Source organism: Taurulus bubalis (genome assembly GCF_910589615.1).
Source record: "Taurulus bubalis genome assembly, chromosome: 9".
Taxonomy (NCBI): domain Eukaryota; kingdom Metazoa; phylum Chordata; class Actinopteri; order Perciformes; family Cottidae; genus Taurulus; species Taurulus bubalis.
Window position 1 is genome coordinate 21,258,977 of NC_136597.1, and position 24,696 is coordinate 21,283,672.

The window sequence follows — 24,696 nt, forward strand, 5'->3', positions numbered from 1 at the left end:
TAATTTCCAGACACGTTTAAGTCTACATCTTTATAGTTCAAGTAATCAGAAACGAAGTACACGGCGTGTGCAAAGCTTTTTTTTTTTGTCTATTTCACTGATTTCTGAGTTTAAGAGTCAACATGGACATTGTGGAATGGTTTTTTTTTAAATTCAAAATACAAAGGACTTTCAAAACATCTCAGTGGTTCCATAAAACAGCTTTAAAAGGCCTCACTCTTAACCCACTTAAAACAACCCATGACCTTTTTTTTCTTTTTAATCTTGGGTCATTCCTCATGTGTGCTTCCTTAATTGCCACGGTTATGACTGATGAAAGATAAACCCATCCCACTGCCTCTGCTAAGAGTAGATTCATACTCACCCCCAAGCAGGGAAAAGCAATAGGAAGCCAAAGCAATAAAAGGCTTTGACATTGATGGGCCTGTTTCCCAAACACTTGGGACCTTAAGTCGTCTCCTCTCAAGTCTGGCTGGAGGGGCCGGGGCTCCACTTCTTATTGCTGTGTCTGACCAGAGTCGCCATGCTCCGGAGAAGGGTCGACGTTTGGTCTCGGCCCCTTAGTTCCTGTCTGTCTCTGCCTCTGAACATGCTACAGGACTTGGAGTGTTGGTGGTGGAGGGGTAAGTGGGTGAGGAATTTCTGTGTGTGTCGAAGGCCTTTGGCAAACAGCCTTCACAGTGTTAAAGCAAATACAGAGACCTGTTCTCTTGTGCAAAAAGGAAGAGGTAAAAAAAAAAAGAATACATTTGACGGTCTACTGATGGGGAAAAAGGAAGAGATTGGTGGTTATCACGAGAAATTGTGGTTTGTTTTAACTTGTTCTTCTTGAATGCACAGCAAATCCATCACAACAGTCTCGTGACAAAACGACAAAGAAATTCTTCCATTCAGAAATACAAAGTTTCCGCAGAAGAAAACTGCCTTGGCTTCATTTTCATGTCAATTTGAGTGGATTAAAAGCCAACAGCAACCTACTGTTTTTGTTTTTTGCAGGTTGCTGTTGAACAACTTCTTAACCCCCTCCGGCCGTCCACTTGGCATCGTTGGCTGGATTAGGTTCATGCACAAGGCCCCTACTCATGCCACTGGATTGCTTATGACAGGCCCTTATGCAGACACCTTGACTGCCACGAGCAATTACTTTAAATACACAGGAGAGGGCCAGAGCTGTGCTGACCTGTGGGAGGGTGAGAGGCAGCAAAGGGGGGAGGAGAGACGGAGGGAGAGAGGGGCACTCCTGCCTCGTTTCCACTGCATGCGTCGGCTCGACGTGACTCACTTTTTTGGTACCAGGTCCTTTTCTCGATTTAGTTTTTTCCGCCGCGTATGGTACCTCCTCAGTGTAGGCGGTATTCTCAGCTGATCGCTATCATCAACGCGATCCGTGCACTTTGTACGTCGTAGTTTTGCGGGCAGCAATTTTCTTTCAATCTGGGTCTGGTAAATAAAGAAATTTGGGTCGCTATTGATGATTTTAAATGGCGAATTTGTGACGAATGTTCCGTGTCTCGAAAGTGTCGATTCCCTCTGACCAACCAGTGGCCTGCATTGTTTTTAATCCACCTCCTAGAATTGACTCGGCTCAACCAAGGTTATACCAACAAAAAAAAGTGCAGGTACCAGATACTATGCACAACTTTTGCTCATGGAGAACAAAAGTCGCTGTTCAACAGAGCCACTACCATGCAGTGGAAATGTGGCTTTAGAGAGAGGCAAAGGTCGAAATGGAAGGAAAGAGAAACGCCCCACAGCTAATTTTAGATTATGTCAAGTTCTGTGTTTTTTTTCTCCCTGAACACTTATAGCCACTTTATGTGTCACGACTGAAAGCTTAGTTAAGTGGAGGAAGAGAAAACGTTTATTTTTTAAACTTTTTAAATGTCATGTAGTTCTGTGAAACATCGATGAAGTCTTTCTTACAAATCCATCCGTGTCTCCGTTCATCGCTAAAGTTCAGACAGACTTACCTGTCGGCGGTCCTGATGGCGGTCCTGATGGCGGTCCTGACGGCGGTCCTGACCCAGGTCAGGTTTCATACAGATCTGGACTAGCTCTGTTACACTACGGGCATTGTCCCCCGCTGCTGTGTTTCAGCTGGCTCTGCTCTGTTTCACCTAAAATTAGGTCGGGTGCTCAGACACTGACTGAGCACAACGAGTTCATCGGGTTGTTGATGTCGAGGTATAGTTTGCAATGTATGTGAAGGAGAAGGACTCTTTCTTAGGAGGCTGCGAAATGCAGTGGTGCTTTGGGTGGGGGCTGAAGTTCTGATACCACGTCACTCTGGTAGTCCAAGTTGTGGTTGTTGGGTTTAAAAAAAAAAAAACTGAATTCATTTGACCTTTTTCTGTGCAGTTGCGGGAGGAGATATTGACCCCGGGCTACACTCCTGCTTCTTAATTGCATATTTGTGGCCATCATTCCTGTAATAACATTGTACTTTTTTTTTTCTTTTCTTGAGAGCTGGGAACATGGCAACAATTTTAAAAAAAGAAGAAAAAAAAAGCAGGACAAGAAACATGAGCAGTCAGACGATCAGACAGGTTTGAAACAAAACTATTAATATCCAAACTTATTCCAAAGAGAAGATTGAGGCCCAAAACGAGTTGTACTTCAGACATGTAGGGTGCACTCACTTTAAGTTTGAACCTTCACCTCTAGTGGCAGAACTCTCTGATCGTCTGCTAGTTTCCTGCTTCCAGACTTCTTTTTTTGCATTGACGCAGGTGTGTTTCCACATCTCCGCAATGAGTTCGATGTGTACAATCATGACTAGAAATTACAGCCAAAACCGCACAATTAAATCCGTCATAGAAAAAAAAAGTTCACAAGAATTTTTCTTATTAATTTGGTTGCGCGGAGGAGAAGCTTTGCCTTTGTGTGCGACTGAGGGGTTTGAGTGTGTGGACAGCACGATAGAGCACTGTTGAGGAGAGTGTTAGATCTGTGAGAGAATGAAGAAGTGGTGAAGGCCGGAGTTTGTGTGAGGTGAACCAAAGCTTTTGCACACGCTTTACTCAGCAGACGCTTTTCTCCAGAACTCCCTCTCTGCATCGTCTCTTCTCCTCTCGACACACACACACACACACACACACGGTGTAATGACGAGAAGTGTGTGGAGCTGCTGAGCTGTTCCACATGTGTAGGGTGCGTCGGTTCAAATTAGGCCTCGTTGACAAAGGGCCTTTTACACACAGGTGGATGATGGGGGATGTGAGGGGGGTTGAGGGGTGCTGCAGTCAGCCAGTCAGTCAGCAAACCAGCCGGTCAGTAAGTTAATCAGTCGACCTGCCACTCAGGCAGCGACTTCAGCTGCACCAGCTGTGGTGTTTGGACTGACAGCTTTTCATTTTGCTCAAAATGCTCGTTCCAAAAGAATGCGGAGAAAATGGTCTGTGGATGTCTGGGCTTTTTTTCCTTACCGTCATCATCATCACCATTTTGGAAATCCGGGACCCTTCCCACCGTCACATATCTGTGAAACCGCGGGGGATTGCAGTTTCTCAATGGAATATCGACACACGCCTTGACACTCGCAGTTAACCCCGTCAAAACCCACGACGCGCAACCCAAATCACAACAGCGTGTCAACTGGCCGCGTTTGCGAAAAGGGTGAAAATGCAATTCCGGACAGCGTTTTACCTCTCTTTCCCGAAGTTTATTGCATTCTCTCTCGGAGTTGTCACTTTTCATATGTGAGCATGAATCCCCCCATGACACGCACATACACACACTCACACACAGAAAGACACACACTCACCCACAAACCCCATGGGTGCCGGGGTAACCATAATGCAGCTGCGGCAGTGCAGGCTGAGTTATTACGTTTAATCCGTCTAATTGTTGAGTTTCATAGAATGGGACCCAGTCTGCCTTGGAACTAATTCCGTCTGGGCATTCTATTTAATTCGCCACACTGGGCCCTAAGCTCTTCTAAAGGCAAGCTGCCCCCTCCGCTCCCTCCACCCCACCCTTTTAAGAATATAAACCCCTTATCTTCTCCTCTCCCTCCCCTCTCTTGCATGGCAGAACACTGGGTGACTTGTGCTGGAGAGTGATTTCTCAACAGTCCATAAAACATTCTTCTGACATTTTGGACATCCACTCTAATGAGGCAGCATAATGGGAGCGGAGCTATCATGAGCGGCAAAAAGGCCCAGCAGCAGCCTCGCAAGCAAAGATATGTTTAAACAGCAATAATATGCAAGCTGCATGAAGACGTTGAGGCATGAAATGAATGGAAATTGAGATGCTCGTCTTGGATGGCTAAAGAGAAGCGTATTGACAGCATCACGCGTACGGCCTAAACCGCAAAAATACCCGTGTTATGACACAAAAGGCTTCTAAAATGAACTCTCGTCTGAAAACTAGCGGCGGATGTTGCGTGCGTGCGTGCACGGCGGACGTGTGCGCTCCAGCTGCGGTTTTAATTGTTGCAACTGTACCAAAGCAAAACAACAAACTCAGAGTAGCTTAGCCGACGTGGCCGGCCGCGGTCTCACCGGAAAAAAACAATGCTGCTTTAACTGGTCAGATTGGTGGGGGGTTGATTGGGTTGGATGGTTGGTTGCGAGGCTGAACGGCGATAATCCGCACTTGCAAATCCCGTGCGTTTAGTCAAATTATTCCAGGCCTTAAGGCTCCCATTGTGGCCGCTGGCTGGTGCGCTGCTGTCTGAGCCCCCCCACGGGGACAACAATGCCATCATTCAAGGCCACTCGCTGCTACCGACGGGCAATTTCAGGTGTGAATTGGCTGTGTAGCCAGTGGCTTATATTAAATGACCTGAGACGTGACCTCGAATGGTAAGAGAGGATAGAAATGGGAGGGGAGAGAGAGGAGAAGAAATGGAGTACGCGTTGGGGAAAGAAAGAGGTTATGAGAAAGAGGGGGCAGCACTGCGGTTGTGTCGATTCTTGCTCTTCTCCTCTTAAAAAACTGGCATTATTTTGGAGAAGAGATGAAGAATGAGAGAGAGAGAGAATATGTGAGAAAGGTAAAGAACGATCCTTTCGGACCTGATATCCTCTCTTCTTTCCCCTCCACCCTTCTCCTGCTAAACCGCTCCTCTGTCCTCCCTCCTTCCCCCAATAATGTGCTTTTAATCATATCTCCTTGGCTGGCTTGCTTGCGTGGGTGAGCGCCGCGTCCAGGCCCTTTGATGGGAATCTGCGATGCGCCCAAAAGTCTTTTGAAGTGGCCGGCTGGGGAGCTACAGGGGGGCTAGCTAAAGGGCCCGGGAGCTTTGATGTGCCAGGGTCTGGAGAGGCCGGCTGCACGCTGCCCTGCACCGATCTGTCAGTAGCACAGCTGCACTGCTCGCTTGGGGAGCCCCTGCCTTCCAAAACTGACTGACTGTTTGGCGAGTGACTGCATACGCTATGTACCTGCAGAAATGAGTGCCAGCATTTAGGGAAAGGTTGTATTTTCAGCGGTAGTTCTCGCAGAAGGGGGATTTGTCTTGGGTCAACTTTAAACATCCACTATCACTGCACTGTATATGCATTTAATAATGTGTTGTTTTGAGTAAATATATCCCCAGAGTTCATATGAATCCAAGTCCTGCTGTAGAGTTTCATTTTTTTTCCCCTCTGTCTTCTCCTGCTATTTCCTTTATTTCCTGTCAAGCAGCTCACAGAGAAAAAAAATACGTAGTGGATGACTGTTTTCTGCTCAAAGTCTATATAAATGTGCCATTGGGAATTTTTCAGTTTGACTCTTGCCAAATGGAATCTGTTTTCTCTGCAGCTGCACGAAACCATTAAAAAGAGACCATGTGTTCTAACCTGTTAGGTTTCAGTCGAGCTCAACCTTGGCTCAACTCTCCACCTGGAGAGGAGAGCAGTTTCCAAGGCCGAAGCTATATCGACACTTAGCTCACTGCACAGCGTTTCTCTCTTTTTAGAAGGGGGATGCATTAACTGCCTGACTCAACTGAGAGCATTATTTAATGGCACAGATATGTGTTTTTTATATGCATAGCTGTGCCACATTCGTTTTAACATGATTTATGTCTATCTTCCATATGTTTGCATATAATAACAGCACAGCCAGTTACTTTAACCTGTGTATATATTATGTATTTTGTCATTAACTAACTGGAAATATTGAATTTTGGAGCAGAAGTGTTTGGTTTAGTGCACAGATGTAGCCATCACAGATGCTAAGCTGTTAGCTTTCATGCAGTAGTGAGTTCTAATTTAACCCCTGCTCTCACCTTTAGAGGAGTTGTAAGGTTCGTTCCAGTTTTTCAGAAGTCGTATATTTAGGCCGCTTTGGCAGGAAGAAGAAATTAATACAAAGCATGAGCCGCATTTGAACACTTAGCCAGTTACTGTACACATTGTCACATCTGTACTTAAAGTACTTTGGCACATTTCCGTTGGATTACTGCCTCACAGTAGTTGCGGAGGTATGTAGTGCAGAGCATTTTTTACATTCACTTTTCCTTTCAGGTTTTCCCAGCCAGTCTATAATTCACACCTGCAGACAAATGGCCATAAGCCAGCTCCTGAATTAGCTACATTTCTAAAAATGAATATTTTAAATCAAATATTGATTTAGCAATTACTGTGTTAGTCATGGAATACGAACAGACAGGTAGATTCATGTAAATCATGAGAGACCAAGATGAGTATACCTCATTTATTTCTGAAGGATTAGCGTGACTGCAATGAAAAATAACTCGCTCTCCAGTGTCAATTTGTGTGTTGACATTCCCTCTGGATCCTTCCCTCCTCTGGAAGGAAGGATCATCCTCAGTTAACCTCTACGAACATCCGTTAGACTTATGGCTCTCCTCCTTTCACCTGTGGAAGTACTCCTCATCAACCGGACAACAGACAGGCTCCAACTTGATCGTAGTTTAGCTCCAATAAGTCAGTTAGTGGGATTCATTGAAAGTGTTAGCTGCTGATTATTTGAGCATATTAAAACAGGCTGGCTGAAGTCGCGTTTCACTCTTTCGTCGTTGGAGAAATCATTGCATTTTTAACTTTCTTACTGTATCATTTATATCCTGAATTAGCTTGTTCCACCTCCTTATTGAAGCTATATTATGATGGTGTTTTTTATGGCTGCTCCATTCCATTAAAAGGGCATTTTCTACATACACGTTTTCCCAAATTTCAACCCGATTTATTTGGCATCTTTGAAAACTTTGGGATCTACTCTTGGAATGCAAATGAACTTTTTCCTGGGGTTTTAAACAGCAGATGTCTCCGCAGCAGAGTTTATAGTGACCGACCCGCCAACGGGTTGGAGAGGTTCCCTCAAGTCCCTCAACCAGATTGATTCGATGAGAACAGAACCGCCAAAATCCTCTTAATAGAGCCAACCAACTACAGCCTAATGTTGCCTCAGGTCTTTGTGAAGTGTTCTGGCACTGCTCTGATTAATTTCAGGCCAAATGTAGAATCAGAAATACGGACCCAGCCCTTCACAATTGTTATTATTTTCTCACTTCTTTTAGCGCTGGGCTCATCCGATGGCCTCAGCGTGACCTGTTTGACCGTGACCTCAGCAAACCCGCTATCTTCAGCACATCTGTGCCTAGTTAAGCGAAGGTTGTATTTTAGGCCTATTATAGTCGAGGAGACAACACGGCCTGACTGCTACTTTGACCACTCACCCCTATCTGACTTGCACATGTGGTCAGTCCCCATGGCAACATGCTGAAAAGACTGCTTCCTGAGACTTTGTTGTGTTTGGGGCTTGGCAGGGCATTGTAACCTAGATATTATTTTTAGCCCGTCAGCGAAGGCCCAGCGTGTGCGGATTTAGGATGTGAGCTGACTGCCTCACACAAGCTCTTGAGTACACAAATTCACAGAGCGACAGAGCCCGCAGCACAATATTCGACCTTTTCAGACTTGCAATATACGACTGCAAAATGGTGTATTGTTATTTGACATCTGTGACGGCGTGGCCGTCTGTCGGCCAATCTCAGGTCATTGAAGTCATCATCAGCAGTGACGGTATGTGAAAAGCTCTCTGTGTCTCTGTTCGCCAGCAGTGATGTCCCACATCCATCTGTGGCCTTTTATTGCCTCCCTCTCTCTCCCTCTCTCTCTCGCTCTCTCTCTCTCTCTCAGTAATAAAGGTCTGACAGGGAGAGCGTGAAGGTCATGGTTATTAGATGGTAAAGGCGAGAGCCACAGCTGGGCTGGGCAGGCCTCCTCTCTGGCAAAAGTGATGAGTTGTGTGCATTGGGAAAGGGAGGGGGGAGCTTTTATTTGACACAACGTTTTTTTCCTTTCCTTACGGCCACCTGGTTTGGTGAGGGAAGAAAAAAAAGAAAGCCCCAGGGTCTTTTGATAAAGTGCGAGGTGTGAGTGAGAAGAAGGGGTGGTGATTATGAGCGAGCCAACAAGTTAAAATACAAGTGGTGTGTGTGTGTGTGTGTGTGTGTGTGTGTGTGTGTGTGTGTGTGTGTGTGTGTGTGTGTGTGTGTGTGTGTGTGTGTGTGTGTGTGTGTGTGTGTGTGTGTGTGTGTGTGAGCTCGTCTGACAGCCCCGAAGGCGTCCACACCGGCTGCTTCTTCAGCAATATTTGAGCTCCTGTGGCCGAGGTTGCTAAAGCTAAGCTGTGACACATGCATGCACATACGTGCTTCAATCCCTTTTTGATGAGACGGTAGATTTTTTTATTAAACCCTGAGTGGCTCAGATAACTAAAACCAAACCCAAATATATTTACGTTTCACGAAAGTTGAGGAAGTTCAGTTGAAACCGACGTCTCTCAAAGTGGAGGATACACAAGAACCAATTGAAATCCTTTTCCCTTGACGTCGCAGTGATTTAATATATTCATTCAAATAAAACAACCGTAACAATACATCAGAACAGCTCAGAAATAATATTGTTCCCTCCAAGCAATGTTGGCACTGTTTACAAAAATATGACCCTTTTTATAGCAATTTATTTCACTGTTAATGACAAAACACCATTAACAGTTAAACCATTATTTATAAGAAGCTATAAAGCAGTAGATACTGGAATGTGACTACATGGACACAGGGTTTAATTTATGCTTGGCAGAGAAAGGCATATACATATAATTAAGCTAATAATGGGATGCATATCGCCAAAGTGGATGTTATATCATATTAAACTCCTAAACAACGTTACATTTCACTAAATTGAAGAGGGGTTTGTGCATCATAGTGACACCAACAGCTGGATTAGACCTTTGTCTTTGCCATATTTGCACAAACTGTGGGTTTGTGCAAATATGTTTGCCTCTGCATATTTGTTTGTCTCCTGTGGGTGTGGGTAGGCTGCAGATGATATTAGCTTTGACAACCCCGCAAACTGAGACGGCAAAGCCAGCAAATTCTGAATTTTCTTGAAAAATTGAGGCCTGTGCAAGTTGGGCTGTCGACCAAAGAAAAATCCTTATTCTCAAACTAACTCTTTTTTAGCTGGTGTAGTTTTATACAATGTACATAGTTTGGAGGCAAAGCGGTGCAAACTTTTAATGTCATCAATACGTATAGGATTATTATCACATTGGCCGCACTGAGCTTGAGCAATCAATAAGGAATTTAAAACCACTGTCGGATTGTAGCTCCACCTGCAAAATCTAATACCTCTTTCAGGTTTTTTGGAAAAGACTTTGTTGATTTATCACAAACCAAAACAATAGCTATAACTTAATACCTATATAAGTGGTCTTCTCTCGGGAGCAAAAAGCTCAGAGAATCAAACAGAAATAAGTGTAGATGATTTGTCGTATGTCCTCTTTTTATCCAAAATATTGTCGTTGGGTGACATCCAACTTTTCTCATAGTTAGTGCCAAAATCGGACTCCTCCAAACCTCAAGTATTCTCAAGTGGGTTTAGAGCTGTTTTGGAAAAACAGTAGAGATAGAGAGAGAGGGGTGGAGGGGGAGAGAGAGGGAGAGAAAAATGGAGTAGCTCCACGTTGTAATCAAGCATCCAGCAGAGGTTGAATCTGCCCACTTTTCTCCAGCGTGTACACAAATATATCATCTCCCAAAGCGTTCTAGGATGAACTCCTCTCCAACCTCATCTGCATTGATATGAAATTTGGACAAAAATCCGATAAAGAGGGGGAAACCCCCGCGATTACGGGGTCACTAGCCAACCATAAAGGAAAACCCCTGCAAGCCGCCGCCACGGCCAAGTAAAAGAAAACACCGCGTCGGACGAGAACAGGACTCAGACCGGGGGCTCATTGTGTCTGCTATCTGTCGCTACACAATGAGGCGTCTCATTCTTTGGGACGGGTGTCAGGAGTTCAGCCTTTATCGACCGCGACCTGCGTTTGACCCCACAGGAGGGTAAAGATGCAGCTGAAGAGGCCTCTCCCCAAGCTGTGGAGACAGAAAACGCACAACCCGGGGGTGCTTCTCTCGGGCTCATCACTCAGGAGGAGCTCGTAAAACAACAACGACACACACTGACACGCATATAGCGCACAAAGACCTAAATGCACACGCACAGAAGAAATATCTGAAACATGTCAGCCCGCCCTCCTCTTCTGATTGCTTATGATGGGCAGATAGAGGGCTTAAGTAAACACCCAAGAGACACATAGTGATGTGCAGCGTTGCGGGTCCCCTGGCAACAACGTTTATTGTTTCGCGTCGAGAAAAGAGGTGAGGGAGAGGATCACGAAGTTGGGAATGACAGGGTTTCCACCATATCTGCAGCTGGCGAGCAGGTTGGCCTGGATGCTGCTGACGTCTACGGTCGAATGACATCTGAGTAGATAAACATCTGCAGACACGCACAACCAATACATTGGGTCTGTTAGGGCTGGGTGATCGTTTCATATTTTTACGCTTGGAAAGGCTTTGGTCTCATTTGATCAGATTAATAATATGAGTAACACAAGGGTAAAAAAATTCCAGCTTCTCAAATGTTTGTCGACTATCAAAACACAATAATCTGCCTGAATAAAATTGCCTTAAATTGACAATTTTTTTTTTTTTTTTTATGCTTTTAGCAGCACATTGTTTTGGTTTCCTGACCCACAAACCCACTGCTCTCATCGAATAATTTCATGCAGCAGCATTTTCTTTTTCATGGAAACCCATTGTACTCTACACTACCTGCAGGACCAAAAGACAGAAAGACAGACAGACGGGTGAGTATCGGCCTTAATTCATCAGGTGACAGGACTCTGTCTGTTGGGGGTATACATTTAGTGACGGGTTTGGACGCTAATTCAATTTGAGTTTTTAAATTCCTTCCTTAGCGAGATCCTTCTTCGTGGGCGTATGATTCTGTCATCGATACTCTTGTTTGTTTTATGTGTGTTAAAGATTTGCGTCGATGTCATTTGAAACTTTGTATTGATGATTTCTTGGCCTAGAGCTCCATTGGACAAGAATGTGTGGCATCACAATGGGACTTACCCGGTTAAGTAAAGGTTTAATGAACAAATACATTTAAAAAAAGCATTTGTTTGCCAACATATTTGCCGTAACAACTATGTAATGTCGAGTTCTCAGCTTGATCCATTGCCCCCAAGTGGCTAAAACAAACAAACAGCGAAAGTAGCTTTAAATCAAGAAGGGTCTAATTATGGAATAAGTTGGTGTGTAATTTTCACCCAGTGCTGTAAGTACACACAGCACCACTATGATCATAACCAACTCAGTCATTATCATTCTCATCACCGTCGTCATTTCAGCTGTCATCAGTTGAACCAGTCATTTATTTTGCGAGTATAAATTACCCAACCTAGCCTCAGCAGTGTTATTCTTCCATAGGCAAGAACCCCACCACGTCACACCCTCTCTCTCACACACATTCACACACACACAAGTCATCTACAAGGGGAACACTCTTGTTTGATTTCCACTGGTTTCAGAACAGATTAAACGCCAGTGCTCGGGTCTCAGGTCAGCACCGCCGCTCAAACTGTGCAAACATTCCACATCCGTCTGAGGACAGGGCGGAGCTGCCGTCAGTCAGAGGGTGGAAACATTTACAGTCACATCATTTGGGTGCCCAGCAGGGGCTTATGTCAGCTTCCCCCTCACAGGTACACATGCAGGGTTTTAAAGGGGACATATCATGAAGAAGTATGCATATCTTTCTTGCTAGCCAATCAGAGCAGATTGAGCTTTATCGGACAGAGGGCTGAAAGGGACAGATGTTGAATTCAGGTACATTTAGAATCACAGTACTACAAAAATATTGTAATTCGTGACCATTAAAGCATGCAACTACAATCTAGTAGAAACCACAAATATAAGTATGAATCCAAAAATGAGAGCGATATGTCCCCTTTAAAGTCCAAGTGAAAAGCAAGCTAGAGCAGCTTTAGCTTCTGTACTCTTGAGTTTTCCCCAGTGAAACAGATTATTCAGAATATGTAGAGTTACATGAGGGATTTAAGTCAAATCCTTCGCGTTTGATTGGGCAGCTAGAAGGGGGGCGGGCTTAGACTGTAGGAGCTCCAAAGGGCTGTGGCTCGATACACACCTCTTGCCACTGAACGTTTAAGATTGAAGGATGGATGTCATGATATTACTGTTTGAAATTGGGCGGTTCTAGCTTATGAATTTCATTTTTATACAAAATTCTGAAGAAATTGATTTATTGTTATTTTTGGGGGGATATATTGTTAAAAAGGTGTACTACATGCATGGGGATGTGATTTTAAAGGGTTAAAAGGGTGTTTTTCATTTGATCAACATTTTAAGATGACACATAGATGGTTGCGGTGTCCGTTGTGGTGATCTACTCACTTAAGATGCAAACTAATTAGCCTTCCTTTGTGATGGGGTAGATTAGAGTACCGTGCAATGTTCAGTGAGCTGTCGCACTCCTTCGATCAGCTCCTGTCTCGAGCCGTCAGGTGAAGGTGAGCGGCGAGCGATAAAGTGTACCCACTGACATCCACAGGTGGCTGTTTGCAGCTGTTTTAGTTTGACACCTCGCATCAGTCTGCCATTGTTTCTCAACTTTTATACCGATTTTCTACTTTCTGGCTTTATTTTGCTATCCCGTTCTGTCTTCTCTCGCATTGTCGCGTTGTTTATTTTTCCTCTCCTTTTCTCACTCCACAGCATATGTGAAAAAGACAGCTGCGTCTTGGATGTGGTGGGTTTCTGTTTGTGTGCGCACATCTCACTGTTCGGTCTTGGCTGAGCATGTGCTCATAGTCTGTGAGGTGTTTGTTCTATGCCTGTGTATGTGTGTGTCAGCCAGCTGTAGATATAAGCACGTTACAGCACCTTTGCAAACTTCTCTTACACAGGAAGTGGATAGGCTGTGGTGCGGCTGAGCCCCGGCATCAAAAAGAATTTGCCACATGAAACAACCTTTGTTCTGCCAGTTGCGACCTTCTGTCTGTCAGCATTTTTTTGAATTTAGAGAATCTTTACGCTTTACGTTTCTGAAACAAAAAACGAAAAAGTTTTTTAAACTCCTGATTCATGAAACACGTACAGTGAGTAGAACCATGGCTTGATGCATGGCTGTGAAAAAATGCAGGGTCCTAGTAGCGGTTTTAAAAGATGATATATATCCGTTTCACCTGTCTGGTTTTAATTTTCTCGAGAGCTTTTAAAGATTTGTGTTGCTCAGTTATTTGCCCATGCCGGTCACTGTAAGTGTGGCTTGATCGTCTTAAGAATAATATCGTCTTCATTGCGTTCCCTGTTGACACAACACCCATGCACCCCTCCATCACACTCCAGCTCTTGTCTCTTAGTGTAAAGTCGGGAGAGGAAAACCAACACATAATCCCAACTCTGCCAATCCACTCCCCTCCTCTCATTTCGGCGTCGCTAGGCAGCCCCCTTTTTTTTCCTGCCATCCTCTTTCTCTTCCTCCTTTCGTGCATCTGAAAGGGGTCAATGCCTCTGCATGATGGAACCACAGGGCTAAAAGTCTTTGGACCAGACACTGGAGGAGTCCACTACTAATTGCTCTCAGCGAATCCCCGACCATTGTCCTCCACTGGGTTTCAATTTGAATGTGAATGGAGGTAGCTAGCTGGTGCTGAGAGTGTAAGGTACACAAATGACTGTCATTGGGAATGGATAGCAGCGCTACAGGGATTGTGAACTTGTCCCCTAAATAAGCACTGTTGGCTTTTTGGCTCTGCATAAGTTACAGTGTGTTTGCACTAGCATAAGCGCCATATTGATGTACGCTTGGCTGAAGTAGTGTTGGGATTGAATGAGAGATTTTTCTGGGGTGGACATTTTGTCAAGAGGATTTCTTCTTTGGCATTCATGGTGCGGTGCCAAGTCGCGCCTCGCCCTTTTGCAGACTCACGCTACATCATTAGACACAGGCACACAGAGTTTCAGGAGCATAACTAGTGGCCCAAAGCTCGTGCACTCGGTGTTCCTGCTTCTTTGTTCTTAAAGCTATTTGCCTTTCTCTCCATCTGGGACTGCGAGGACACTGTATGACAAGTTCAAGTTGCCCCTCAAGTGTAAAAGCTAAGTCAATACCTCCAGAATGATGGATGGAAAGATGCCCTGACAGACAGACATGCAGACAGACAGACAGACAGCTGAACAAATTGCTAGACCTCCCCCTCCCTGCAGTTCACTTGTTCCTTCTCTATAGAGGCGAGGGTCCTGGTCCGTGTCCCCCTCTTCTCCTGCCCCACTAGTGGTTAATTGAGCCCCTGCCAGGCCTCGCCCTTTTATTGCCTTCATTTGTCAAAGCCCGTAGGCCTGAATGGTGCCAGAGACCTTATACAAATGAAGAGCCTCCTCGCCATCTCCATCTCTCTCCATCCCTCCATCCCTTTATCGCTCTCTCCATCCCAGAGAGCAAACAGGTCTGACCCAGGGGCCGTTCAGGGCAAACAGTGGCTCAACAAAGACAGGGGCTCAGTTGGTGGGTGTGGGCAGGTGGCTGATGTTCCCCCTGACACCTCCAAGGTCAGTGGCGCTAAAACACAGAAAGCCACAGATTCCGAAAAGAGCATCACCGTTTCTTTTTGTTGTGGATTAGCCCAGACCTCGTGGACCTCAAAGCGGGAGGACAGGTGTACAGTGGGAGGTATTGTACGGTGCCAGAGTCTGTCCAATGTGAGGCTGTCATCGGCACATGTGCTGCTGCCATCCCGTGGTCCGCATACTGCAGATAAGAGCAGCCATTGAGCCAAGAAGCCATTCACTATAGTCATCTTTGTTTGCCGAGGCAGAGACAGACCTGTAACGTACAGAGAAAGACATTGGAGGTGGGGGGGCAGGAGCTCTTAGAGGCAGAACAAAATACAAGGGAGAATGACGGAAAGGGAATCGGTGCGGTGCCATATGGAAACACAGGAGACCGTTTGTCTGTGCTGCGTGTGTCGGCTGCCACACGTACCATATCAGATTAACACAAAATTAGAATTAGAATTGAAGTCGGCCCAGACTTTCATAAAGCCGTGCCGTGGCTGGCGAGTTCTTTGTGGATTTTCTCCTTGTCATTGTAACAATTACTATCTCAAGGGCCTCTTTGTGCAGGGTCAGTCAACAGGTGACCTCCATATTAGAACAAATGGATGGAACATTGTAAACACCTGTCGGGTTCAGTGGTACAGAAGTAGTATATTGTATGTATATTTAATCTATTATATATTTATATAAAATGTAAGTAATGGTGGCATTGGTGCTGTATATTCTAGGGCTTGTTAGTACTTGACATCAACATTTTTTATATTTAAAACATTAATACTGTACAGTTATTATATAGCCTATAATACCTTGCATCTCTAAAAATGATCCCCTCGATTTGATATGGCCATTTTATATTACTATAGTGCCCAATAACAACCTCAAATCTCCACATTTTCTTCTAGCTAAGTGTTAATATAGACTCAGCAAAGAGGTATGGAAATGATAAATGAAGCGTTTTTCGCCAGTACAATGGTGTTGAAACAGGAACAAACTGCTCCGACATTAAAGCGAGTGTCATCTGGCTTTTAGCTTACCACATTCTAGATTTTAGTTCATCCTCTCATGCATCATCCATTGATGTTTGTTTTCCTAGATGGACTGAGACGTTGCGTCATGCGCGGCTGTCTTTTCCATGGGAGACCCACCCTCGATGCTTTTGACGTTCAAGTTCACGACCGGGATCCTAAAAAAAAAAAAAGTTCATGTCCAAGTGCACCAAACGTCCCGATGTTCTCGCGGTCGTAAAACGCTCAGAGCATCTGAAGTGTGAGACGGATTTATGTGTGTGTGGATGTGGTTGACATGGGAAGAACAGACGCAGAAAAGGTATTTTTAAAATGTGACATCAAGAATAAGTTAGTTTGGGCAACTTTTCTCTTTTTCTTAAAGCGCAAACATCTATATCTGGCTGTATTGTATATTGTTTGCACAATGATGTTTGATGTGCGTGCGCACATGTCTTGTTGTATGTATTTGTATTCATGTGTTTTTGTGCTCCGCCCGCCAGGGTGCCATGCCCCGGCGCAGAGGTCTTTGTTGTGAGTCAGGCCTGTGGGAACAAGCCCAGCTTCTCTCCTCTCTCTCCCACGCTTTCACACTCATCCCATCCTGTGTACCTCTACTTCACCCCGGGTGATGGGGAGGTGGTGTGTAGTGAACACCGCCGTGGAAAAACTCACACACATATGTGTAAGGGTCATCAGACCCTGAGAAAAAGAACGTGCATAGAATTGTATGTGTATATATATATGTATATGTATATATAGATATATGTTTTTGCATGTGTGTGACTCTTTTTCCCACTGACTCATGGTGTTTCTCCGGCTGCTGTTCTTTTAACAACTCTGCTTAACATGAAGCAGACTGACGTACTAATAGATTCCACATAGATAGAGAATAGGGGAGAAATGAAAAAAAGACACCCTCGTTAAATTGTATATGAACCTCTTCTGTGCATTTATGAAGGTTGGTTTTGTCGTTGGTGAGTAGTTACACGTACATGTCTCTGTTGTCAAAATCATGTAAATAATCAAAAACACCAAATATCTAATGCTCACAACCACAAAGAGAGCCACAAGTGCTAAGATGGCCTTGACTATGGCCTTATTTATATCATTATCATGACACAAATACAGAACACATATCTGTATCTCCTCAGACTTCTCTTCATTTTTGTTATTTTTTGTTGTTTTCTTTTTCCATTTTGTAATGGATAGACCAACATTTGACACAAGGTGTATCAATGGTTAAATCATCCATAAGTTAGAGGGTCTAAACTAGCCTAGTGCCCTGACTCCCATGAAGTCTTGCCAGTGTCGTATTTTTCTCCCAGTCTCAATCTGGCCCCAGTACCCAGTGATCCCCATCCAGTGGGTGCCATCTGGCTGGCTGTGCCCCAATCAGAGAGCTCATTCGGGGGGTTAACTTAGCAGCAGCAGGGTGACGGTTTGATGGGCAGAACCAGGAAGCCAGACCCAAGCCAGGGGGCTATGAAGCCCATCACCCTAGCCCACTGGGAGGGAGAGAGAGGGAGAGGCAGGGAGAAAGAGAGAGTGAGAGAGAACGAGAGAGAGAGCTTTATCAGCAGGCCTGAGTACAATTGTGGTGTGCAGTGTGGGAGTTGGGGGAGTTAACTCTTTGTATAGATGAATGGATGAATAGGAGAGGAGGGCTGAAACACTAGCATCTCCCCCTCACTAAACCCCCCCTCATTCTGGATCTGTGTATGTTTTAGGTCGGCCATCTCGGGGCCCCAGGGCCCCTCTCCATGGACAGACCGACAGATACCATCAATTACCAAGGCCAGCCCCTGGCCACCATATGGCCGGTGGCTGTATAGGAAAGTAGGCTGTTCAATTCACAGCACCAGCCTTGCATATGCTGCACGCCAACAAGCAGAGATACTGTGTGTGTCTTTGTACGTGTGTGTGTGTGTGTGTGTGTGTCTTATGAAGTGTGCTGGCATAGGTTTGGCTAGGGTTACATGGTGGCCTACGTGTCAAGGGGTCAGGACTGCATTACAGGATTGAGTTATACCTGTGTGTGTGTGTGTGTGTGTGTGTGTGTGTGTGTGTGTGTGTGTGTGTGTGTGTGTGTGTGTGTGTGTGAGTGTGAGTGAGCTGTTGTGTAATCTTTGTGGGGACCAAATTGAGTTGGAGACCTTGAAAGTGAGTATATACACTGAAATAGGAGGACAACAAATAGTCCTTGTTTTGCCTCAAAGTGCATTCTAAAGGCAAAGTTAATTTTTCAGTAGCCTGAGTTAAGGGCTCATAATTGTCCCTGCACCAAATCAGGAAGGCCACGCTTGAAGTTGACGAATGGAGGAAAAGATGCACTTGATGTCTGTTAAAGCTTTCATATTGAATGCATGCTACTATTTTACAGCACATGTGTGTTTTTTTGACCCAATCATCAGCAAGGAGTCACATGGGTACTGGGCCTCAAACCGTGATGTTTCAACTTTTGAGAGGCACGTGCGCCAGGTTGTCCTTGGCAATTACATAGTTGCCGCAATTGCATGGTTTGCAGGTGCGCACACGGGATTGCAATGACCTGCACAAGAACCACGCAGTGAGTCTGAGCCAAGAAATCATCCGAAATTACAGTCTTTTAGCAAAACGTCCCTCTTTGTGTTGCCCAGGGAAAGGGTGTTTCTTCACTGACTCCAGCGGTAGTCACATGGAGGGCTGCTGCTGTGCCACAAAATCATTAACACACACACACACACACACACACACACACACACACACACACACACACACACTGCTGCCATGACAAAAAATTTGACTTGATTTGTCTCACTGAGATTGATAAATCCTCATATTAGCTTCCACTTAACTTAAGAATGCATTTTGGATGTTGTCCTGTTTTTCTTATTAGGAAGAGCTACCAGTAAGAACAGGAATAATGATTGCAGCAACCAGTAAACACTTTAACTGTACATGTGGGGACGTAAGTATCCTTTACGATGTTTTGTGGGAGGGGCTAGGGAATGCATGCCAATGTGGGAACAGAAGTCCAAGGGTGTGTTTGTTTGTATGCAACTGTGATTCATCTTGCAGCTGCCAAAGCCATTATCTTCACATATCAGACACCTGTGAACCAGACACTTGAGATTAGCGCTTGTTTTTGCAAAAATAAAAGGACAAACAGTAAAGAAGTCAAGCTGTCGTTCTGCTCCGCACTCCAACTTCTTGAAAAGGACAAATCTTTCCAAACGCTCTGTAATTTAATTAGATGTGTCTGTTTGAAATCAAACTGCAAGTGGAAAAGAAATCCTACTCATGTTGGTGCGCCTTCGCTCACTGCAAGGCCATTAACAAAAAACACATTGCCTGATGGGCGAGAGAGGGAGGCAGGGAAGTTAAGCAAGAGAGAGAGAGGGAGAGATGTTTCTGTTTGATATATAATGTGAGAAAGAGCCAACAGCAAAACAAGGAAACATCTGGGTGATTAATCTTTTTGGAAGGGAGGAAAACAGGGAGGCAAATAGTACCAGCCATAATAGGCACACACACTTACACACATGAACACACACACTCAAATATGTACACACACCCATGCACGCACAAACAGCTGGGAGCCAGAGACAGCGATCCATGTGAGTCACGATCCTCATCATTATTATTATTATATCAAAGCGTTTTTGATTACGGCTCTGGTTGCATTAGTTAGATGAAGGGAAAAAAAGAAAAGAATGGAAACTTAACTTTAACCGGTTTGTACTCAATTTTTGTTTTCATAGTATAATAATATCCAAGACGGTGTTGTTTTTCCTCTCTACCCAAGGCCCGTTATTGGGAACATGTGCTCTTCTCATTCATTCAGTGACACACATTCACACTCAGGAAGCTGCCCAGTACAACCGCAGCAGTTACACATCTTGCCACCGTGCTTTACTCCACTGGAGCAGCTGCGGGCAAAGCACCTTGCCTGGAGGAGGGAAAGTGTTACTCATTCACTTTCCCCCCCGCCCAAATTATGCCTTTTCTGGGATTTTAGCCACGCCTCCGTAGCATCTAGGCTACCGTTGTGTTGCTAACACAGCACACACAGTCCGAATAGCCTTTTGGCGGGATGGCGTGACTCTGGAAAATCTTGCTTTTGCCAATATGGGATGCGTACTGTATGGGTGTTCATTATCGCCGGCTGGAGAATCACGCAATTGCTCTCACGTGTGCGTGCGTGACTGAGTGTGTGCCTCTGTGTCTGTCCACGGCGAATCCTGCTTTTGGCTGCAACACACATGCAGGGTATTTTGGGTGGTCAGTTATAGCTGCATGCTCAATAACCTCTCTTGGTTGCAGTGACTCACACTTACTCAAACACCTTTTTATTGCCTGCTTTATACTGCCATTGGCTGCCTGCTGACTCCTCACTCACTATTCTTAACCACCACCCCCCACAGCCAGTAGGAGCCACTACTGATGACACGGCTCAGTCGCATCGCAGAACCCGCAGCTACTGCTCACTTGTGTTGTATTGGAGGGTGTGTGTTTGGCTATCAGCTATCAGCTATCAGCTAACAGCTAACGTAACTACACGCACAGTTGAATGCATCGCCACTGCTCTGCCGCCGCTCTGCCGCCACAGACGCAATTATTCCATGACTTTTTATTGTCCAAAAAAAGTAGACTTGAAGCCTAAATAAACAGGGGGTTAGCCGATCAAGCATTACAGCAGTGGTGTTTGCAGACACACCTGGAAGAGATCTGCACTCTACTAAGTAGACCTTTCTAGTTATTTAGTCATTTAGTTACAGTGCATTCTTTAGGTATTTTGAGTGCACAGTATGAGATTAACCTGCATCAAATCAAGAGCATCGTAACACTCGTTTCACTCAGATTGTTCATCTAGAACGCATTCCATTTGTTCAGCATATGTTTACATTAATGAGCCTACGTACTAAAATGTTATTCCATTTCTTTACAGCATCGGTTCATATAGTTTATTGCAACACATAGGCAGCTGCAGTTGTGTTCTTTTTCATTCCCTGTGGCGCCTGGCTATGAATCCTTGAGGCAGGACAGGGCACTGCTGTTTACTTTAGCTGAAGCTGACTTACGGTTACAGTAACAGGCGGCAGCATTACAACCCAAGTGGGGATGAGTTGAAACTAGCACATTTTTGCTGCTTTACAACCTGATGAGATGGACAGATAGACAGAGAACATCTGTTAAGCTGAATATACCGCGCGCGCACACACACACACACACACACACTCACTCACCAGGGTCCCAACAAGGGATCTGATCCTATCATCATCACTGCAGGTGTCCTGTGATAGGCAGGCAGGCAGGCACACACACACACACACACACACACACACACACACACACACACACACACACACACACACACTGACATCACATGATCATAACACACACATACACACACACACACACACACTATATACGCCATTGATGTTCAAGCTCAAACAGCACATTGCCCATCTCACGCACAGTTGGTGCTGTGATACTGGGACATACCATATTGACGCCATCTGTTCAGAGGGGAATTCATTGTACAACTGTTTCACATGTAAGTCCCCGCCATTTTATCGTCTTCATGTTTGCTGCAGTTGGGGCTGTTTATTGTCAATGCACACATTGTGTCAGTTGTTATTTGCATATACTTGTGAACCTCCTAAATGGTAACCACAATAAAGCAATATGATGCAAATCTCATTCAACAATTGACCCTTTTGCTAAGTCCCGCCCCACTCTGCAACTAGTATCACTATTACACAACGTTTAACCATAACAAGCTTCAAATCCACAAAAACAGCTTAAAAATGAAGAAAATCTGAAGCAATTGCACAAGTCTAGAGAGCAGAGCCGGTTAGCTGGTCAGAGCTGGCCGATGTTTAGTTTTTTTTATGCAAATGAATGGAGGTTACCACATTAGGAATGTGCAATACACAACTCTGGTAGCGCCAGCGCCTTGTCAATCACAGTAAGCCCGCCCTAAAGCTTATCCTGTTTTATGGCCTATTTTACTCTAAATGGACCATACTTTTCTCAATAAACCTTGTGTTGTATTAAAGAAAACTTCAAACTATCTTGACTAAGTTATTTAGCATTAATCCAGATAACCTGGCAGAATGTTTCCCTGTCAGTCCCATCTGTTAGCCAACATTTTTCTCACATTTGTTGAACAAAGTGTATCTCTTTTATGTTAAATTGTTTTTTAACTGGGCAACGACATTGTTTGTATTCATCAAAGAGGAATATACAGAAACAAATATTTAAGTCTGCTGCAGGTTGACAGTAAGATCAGTTTTCTTCCATAACACACACAAACACACACACTCATCGGTCTGTTAGTGGTGGCGGATGGCCAGTGTGAAGTCCCCGGCCGCGGTCCCATTGTGTTGGGGTTTTCCATTCAGACACACTGGCATCGGAGGGCCTCGTCAGCCTCATGTGAACCTTCCTGCAAAACCAGAATGTACACAGACATGTGTTGACGCACATGCACACATGCACCGCACAGTGTACTACAGAGGTTTACACAAAGTATAATTAGAAAAAGCACCTAACAAAACACATGCACAGAGGCAGGAAGTGCAGCCGGTGACTCTTGGCTGCCAGTTCAAAGCTGTCCTGTTCGTCATGAGACCAGATCCTTTTACGAAAGTCTTTTCTCCAGCTCGGTGGATTTTGAGTGACAGACAGGCTGCCCACTCCAGAGGAAGGGGCATCTGTAGTCCAGTGTGTTTTTGTGTAAATGTGTGTGAGTGTGTGTGAGAGAAGCTTAATCCAGGATGTGCCTCCTCTCCAAGGAGTAGTGCTCAAAAAGGAATGCTTCGTAATCATTGTCTTAGTTCTTGCGTCTAATTATATAATGATTATAATATTGTAATATTATCAATATGAGGAATGTTTTCCATTTCATGGAGAGATGATGAATAAACTGTATTTCTGCTGCTGGATAATCCGTTTTAAATATTCAAAATAACAAATAATGTAGTTCTACTTCAGGCTGTTTCAGTGTCAGCTACCTACATCTCAATATATTGTGGATTTTAGGTTGGGAACGCACTGATATGAAGCCTTATCTTAACCCTGATTATCTTCATCTTGGATATTCTCATATTCAATGCGATCCTCATCATCGTCGGTGGCATTGCTGCAGTCAATACTGCCACCAGTGTTATTGTAGACGATCCCGAACCAGTTCCAACCAGCGCTGATAGCAGCTCCAGTTAGTAGCTACAATAACTCTCCCACAGCCATTGAGGTGGAAGCAGTGGATGTGGACCCGAAATCCCCACTTCCCCTCCTCATTCCCATACCGCTTTCTGTCCCATCCCCGTTGTGGGGACAGAGAGGAATCCATCCGGTCACACGCTGCACAAAACCACGCAGTTAGGTCAAGGGGATCGTCGCTGGCTGCGACCGTGCCAGATTGTTATCACTGGATAATCCTCTCTGCGAGGAGGCAATGACACACCGACCCGGTTATTCCGTGACACTGCAGAAGATCTTTTTACAGTACGGCGACACACAACCTGCTTGGTATCGTTTTTCAAGGTTAATTAGATCAGTGGTTCTCAACCTTTTTTCAGTGATGTACCCTCTGTGAAATATTTTTTTTCAGATGAGAAGCAATTTTGGTTGAAAAAAAAGATGTAATACACAGCACTGTGCCATTAGTGTCTGATTTAAAAACGAATATATACAATTCAGTTTATTAACTTTATTGAATATAATTATAATTTAATTATTATATTATTTATAATGGATGCTAATTTAATATATATGTATATTTTTAAATCTCTCATACCCCCTGGAGTGCCTTCACGTACCCCCAGGGGTGCAAACTACATCCACAAAAAAATCAAATGGGAAAGGAGTCACGGTGTAATCTCTACATTGTATTAAAGGAACATCAAATCAACCTTAATCAACATTGCATGTTTTATCAGGGTTCTTACGGTGATGGAAAACCTGTAAAAGTCATGGAATTTTAAAATAGTTATTTCCAGGACTGGAAAAGTCCTTGAAAAAAATAAAAACCCAAAGGTTTTGTAAAAGTCATGGAAATATGTTCATGACGTTCATTTACGCTGAGTTTGGAATAATTAATATGCTTTTAAAAGAAAGACGCTCAAAATATAAGCAGGCATACATACAGGCATCTATATAAATGTTTATTCTTTTAATCAAACTATTGTCTCTCATTCATTTGTGTCATTTAAGGTTTACTGTATGCTGTGGAATTGTGATTGTTAGTTTAAATACTACATTTTCTCACTTTTTCATGTTTACACTGAGATTTCACAAAATGTTTGGTCATGGAAATTTGGTTTAAAGTCATGGAAAAGTCATGGAAATCCATTGGTCAAACTGTGTATGAACCCTGTTTTATGTGAAATTGCAAACCAATGTGCATGTGTGACGAAACAATTGGGGACATGAGCAATCAACAACTTACAGGCCAGTATCACAGGAGCAGAGGGATCTTAAAGGAGAAAACCTTACAAGCGGATTCAAAATACAAGCAGGTGCTAATCTGACAAGTGGCAGATCTTAAAGTCTGTTCGAAGACAAACAGGCTGGCAGTGAAAGGAAGAAATTGTTGCTTTCCTTCCCGACTTGGCGAGCATATGTGCCGTTTAATTTTCAAAATAAGCTTTATTTATATAAGCCTTATTTAGCTAAGACCACAAAAGAGAGCATTACAGGCTGGAAGTGATGAAGGCATGCAATACAGTCTGACTTTCATAGTCTGCCAGAAAAGGCTCAACGCACTGTTTTCATTCTTCTTCTTGTAAGAAATAAGTGGCAATCTGATACTCT

The 24,696-nt window shown here is 44.2% G+C and overlaps 1 protein-coding gene across 1 annotated transcript in view; it reads left to right on the forward strand.

Annotated features, from left to right (window-relative positions):
* kcnq1.2 (potassium voltage-gated channel, KQT-like subfamily, member 1.2) overlaps positions 1-24,696 on the forward strand; it is a gene marked incomplete at its 5' end in the record, with an annotated part of 150,228 nt that overhangs the window by 48,047 nt on the left and 77,485 nt on the right. The window lies entirely within an intron of this gene.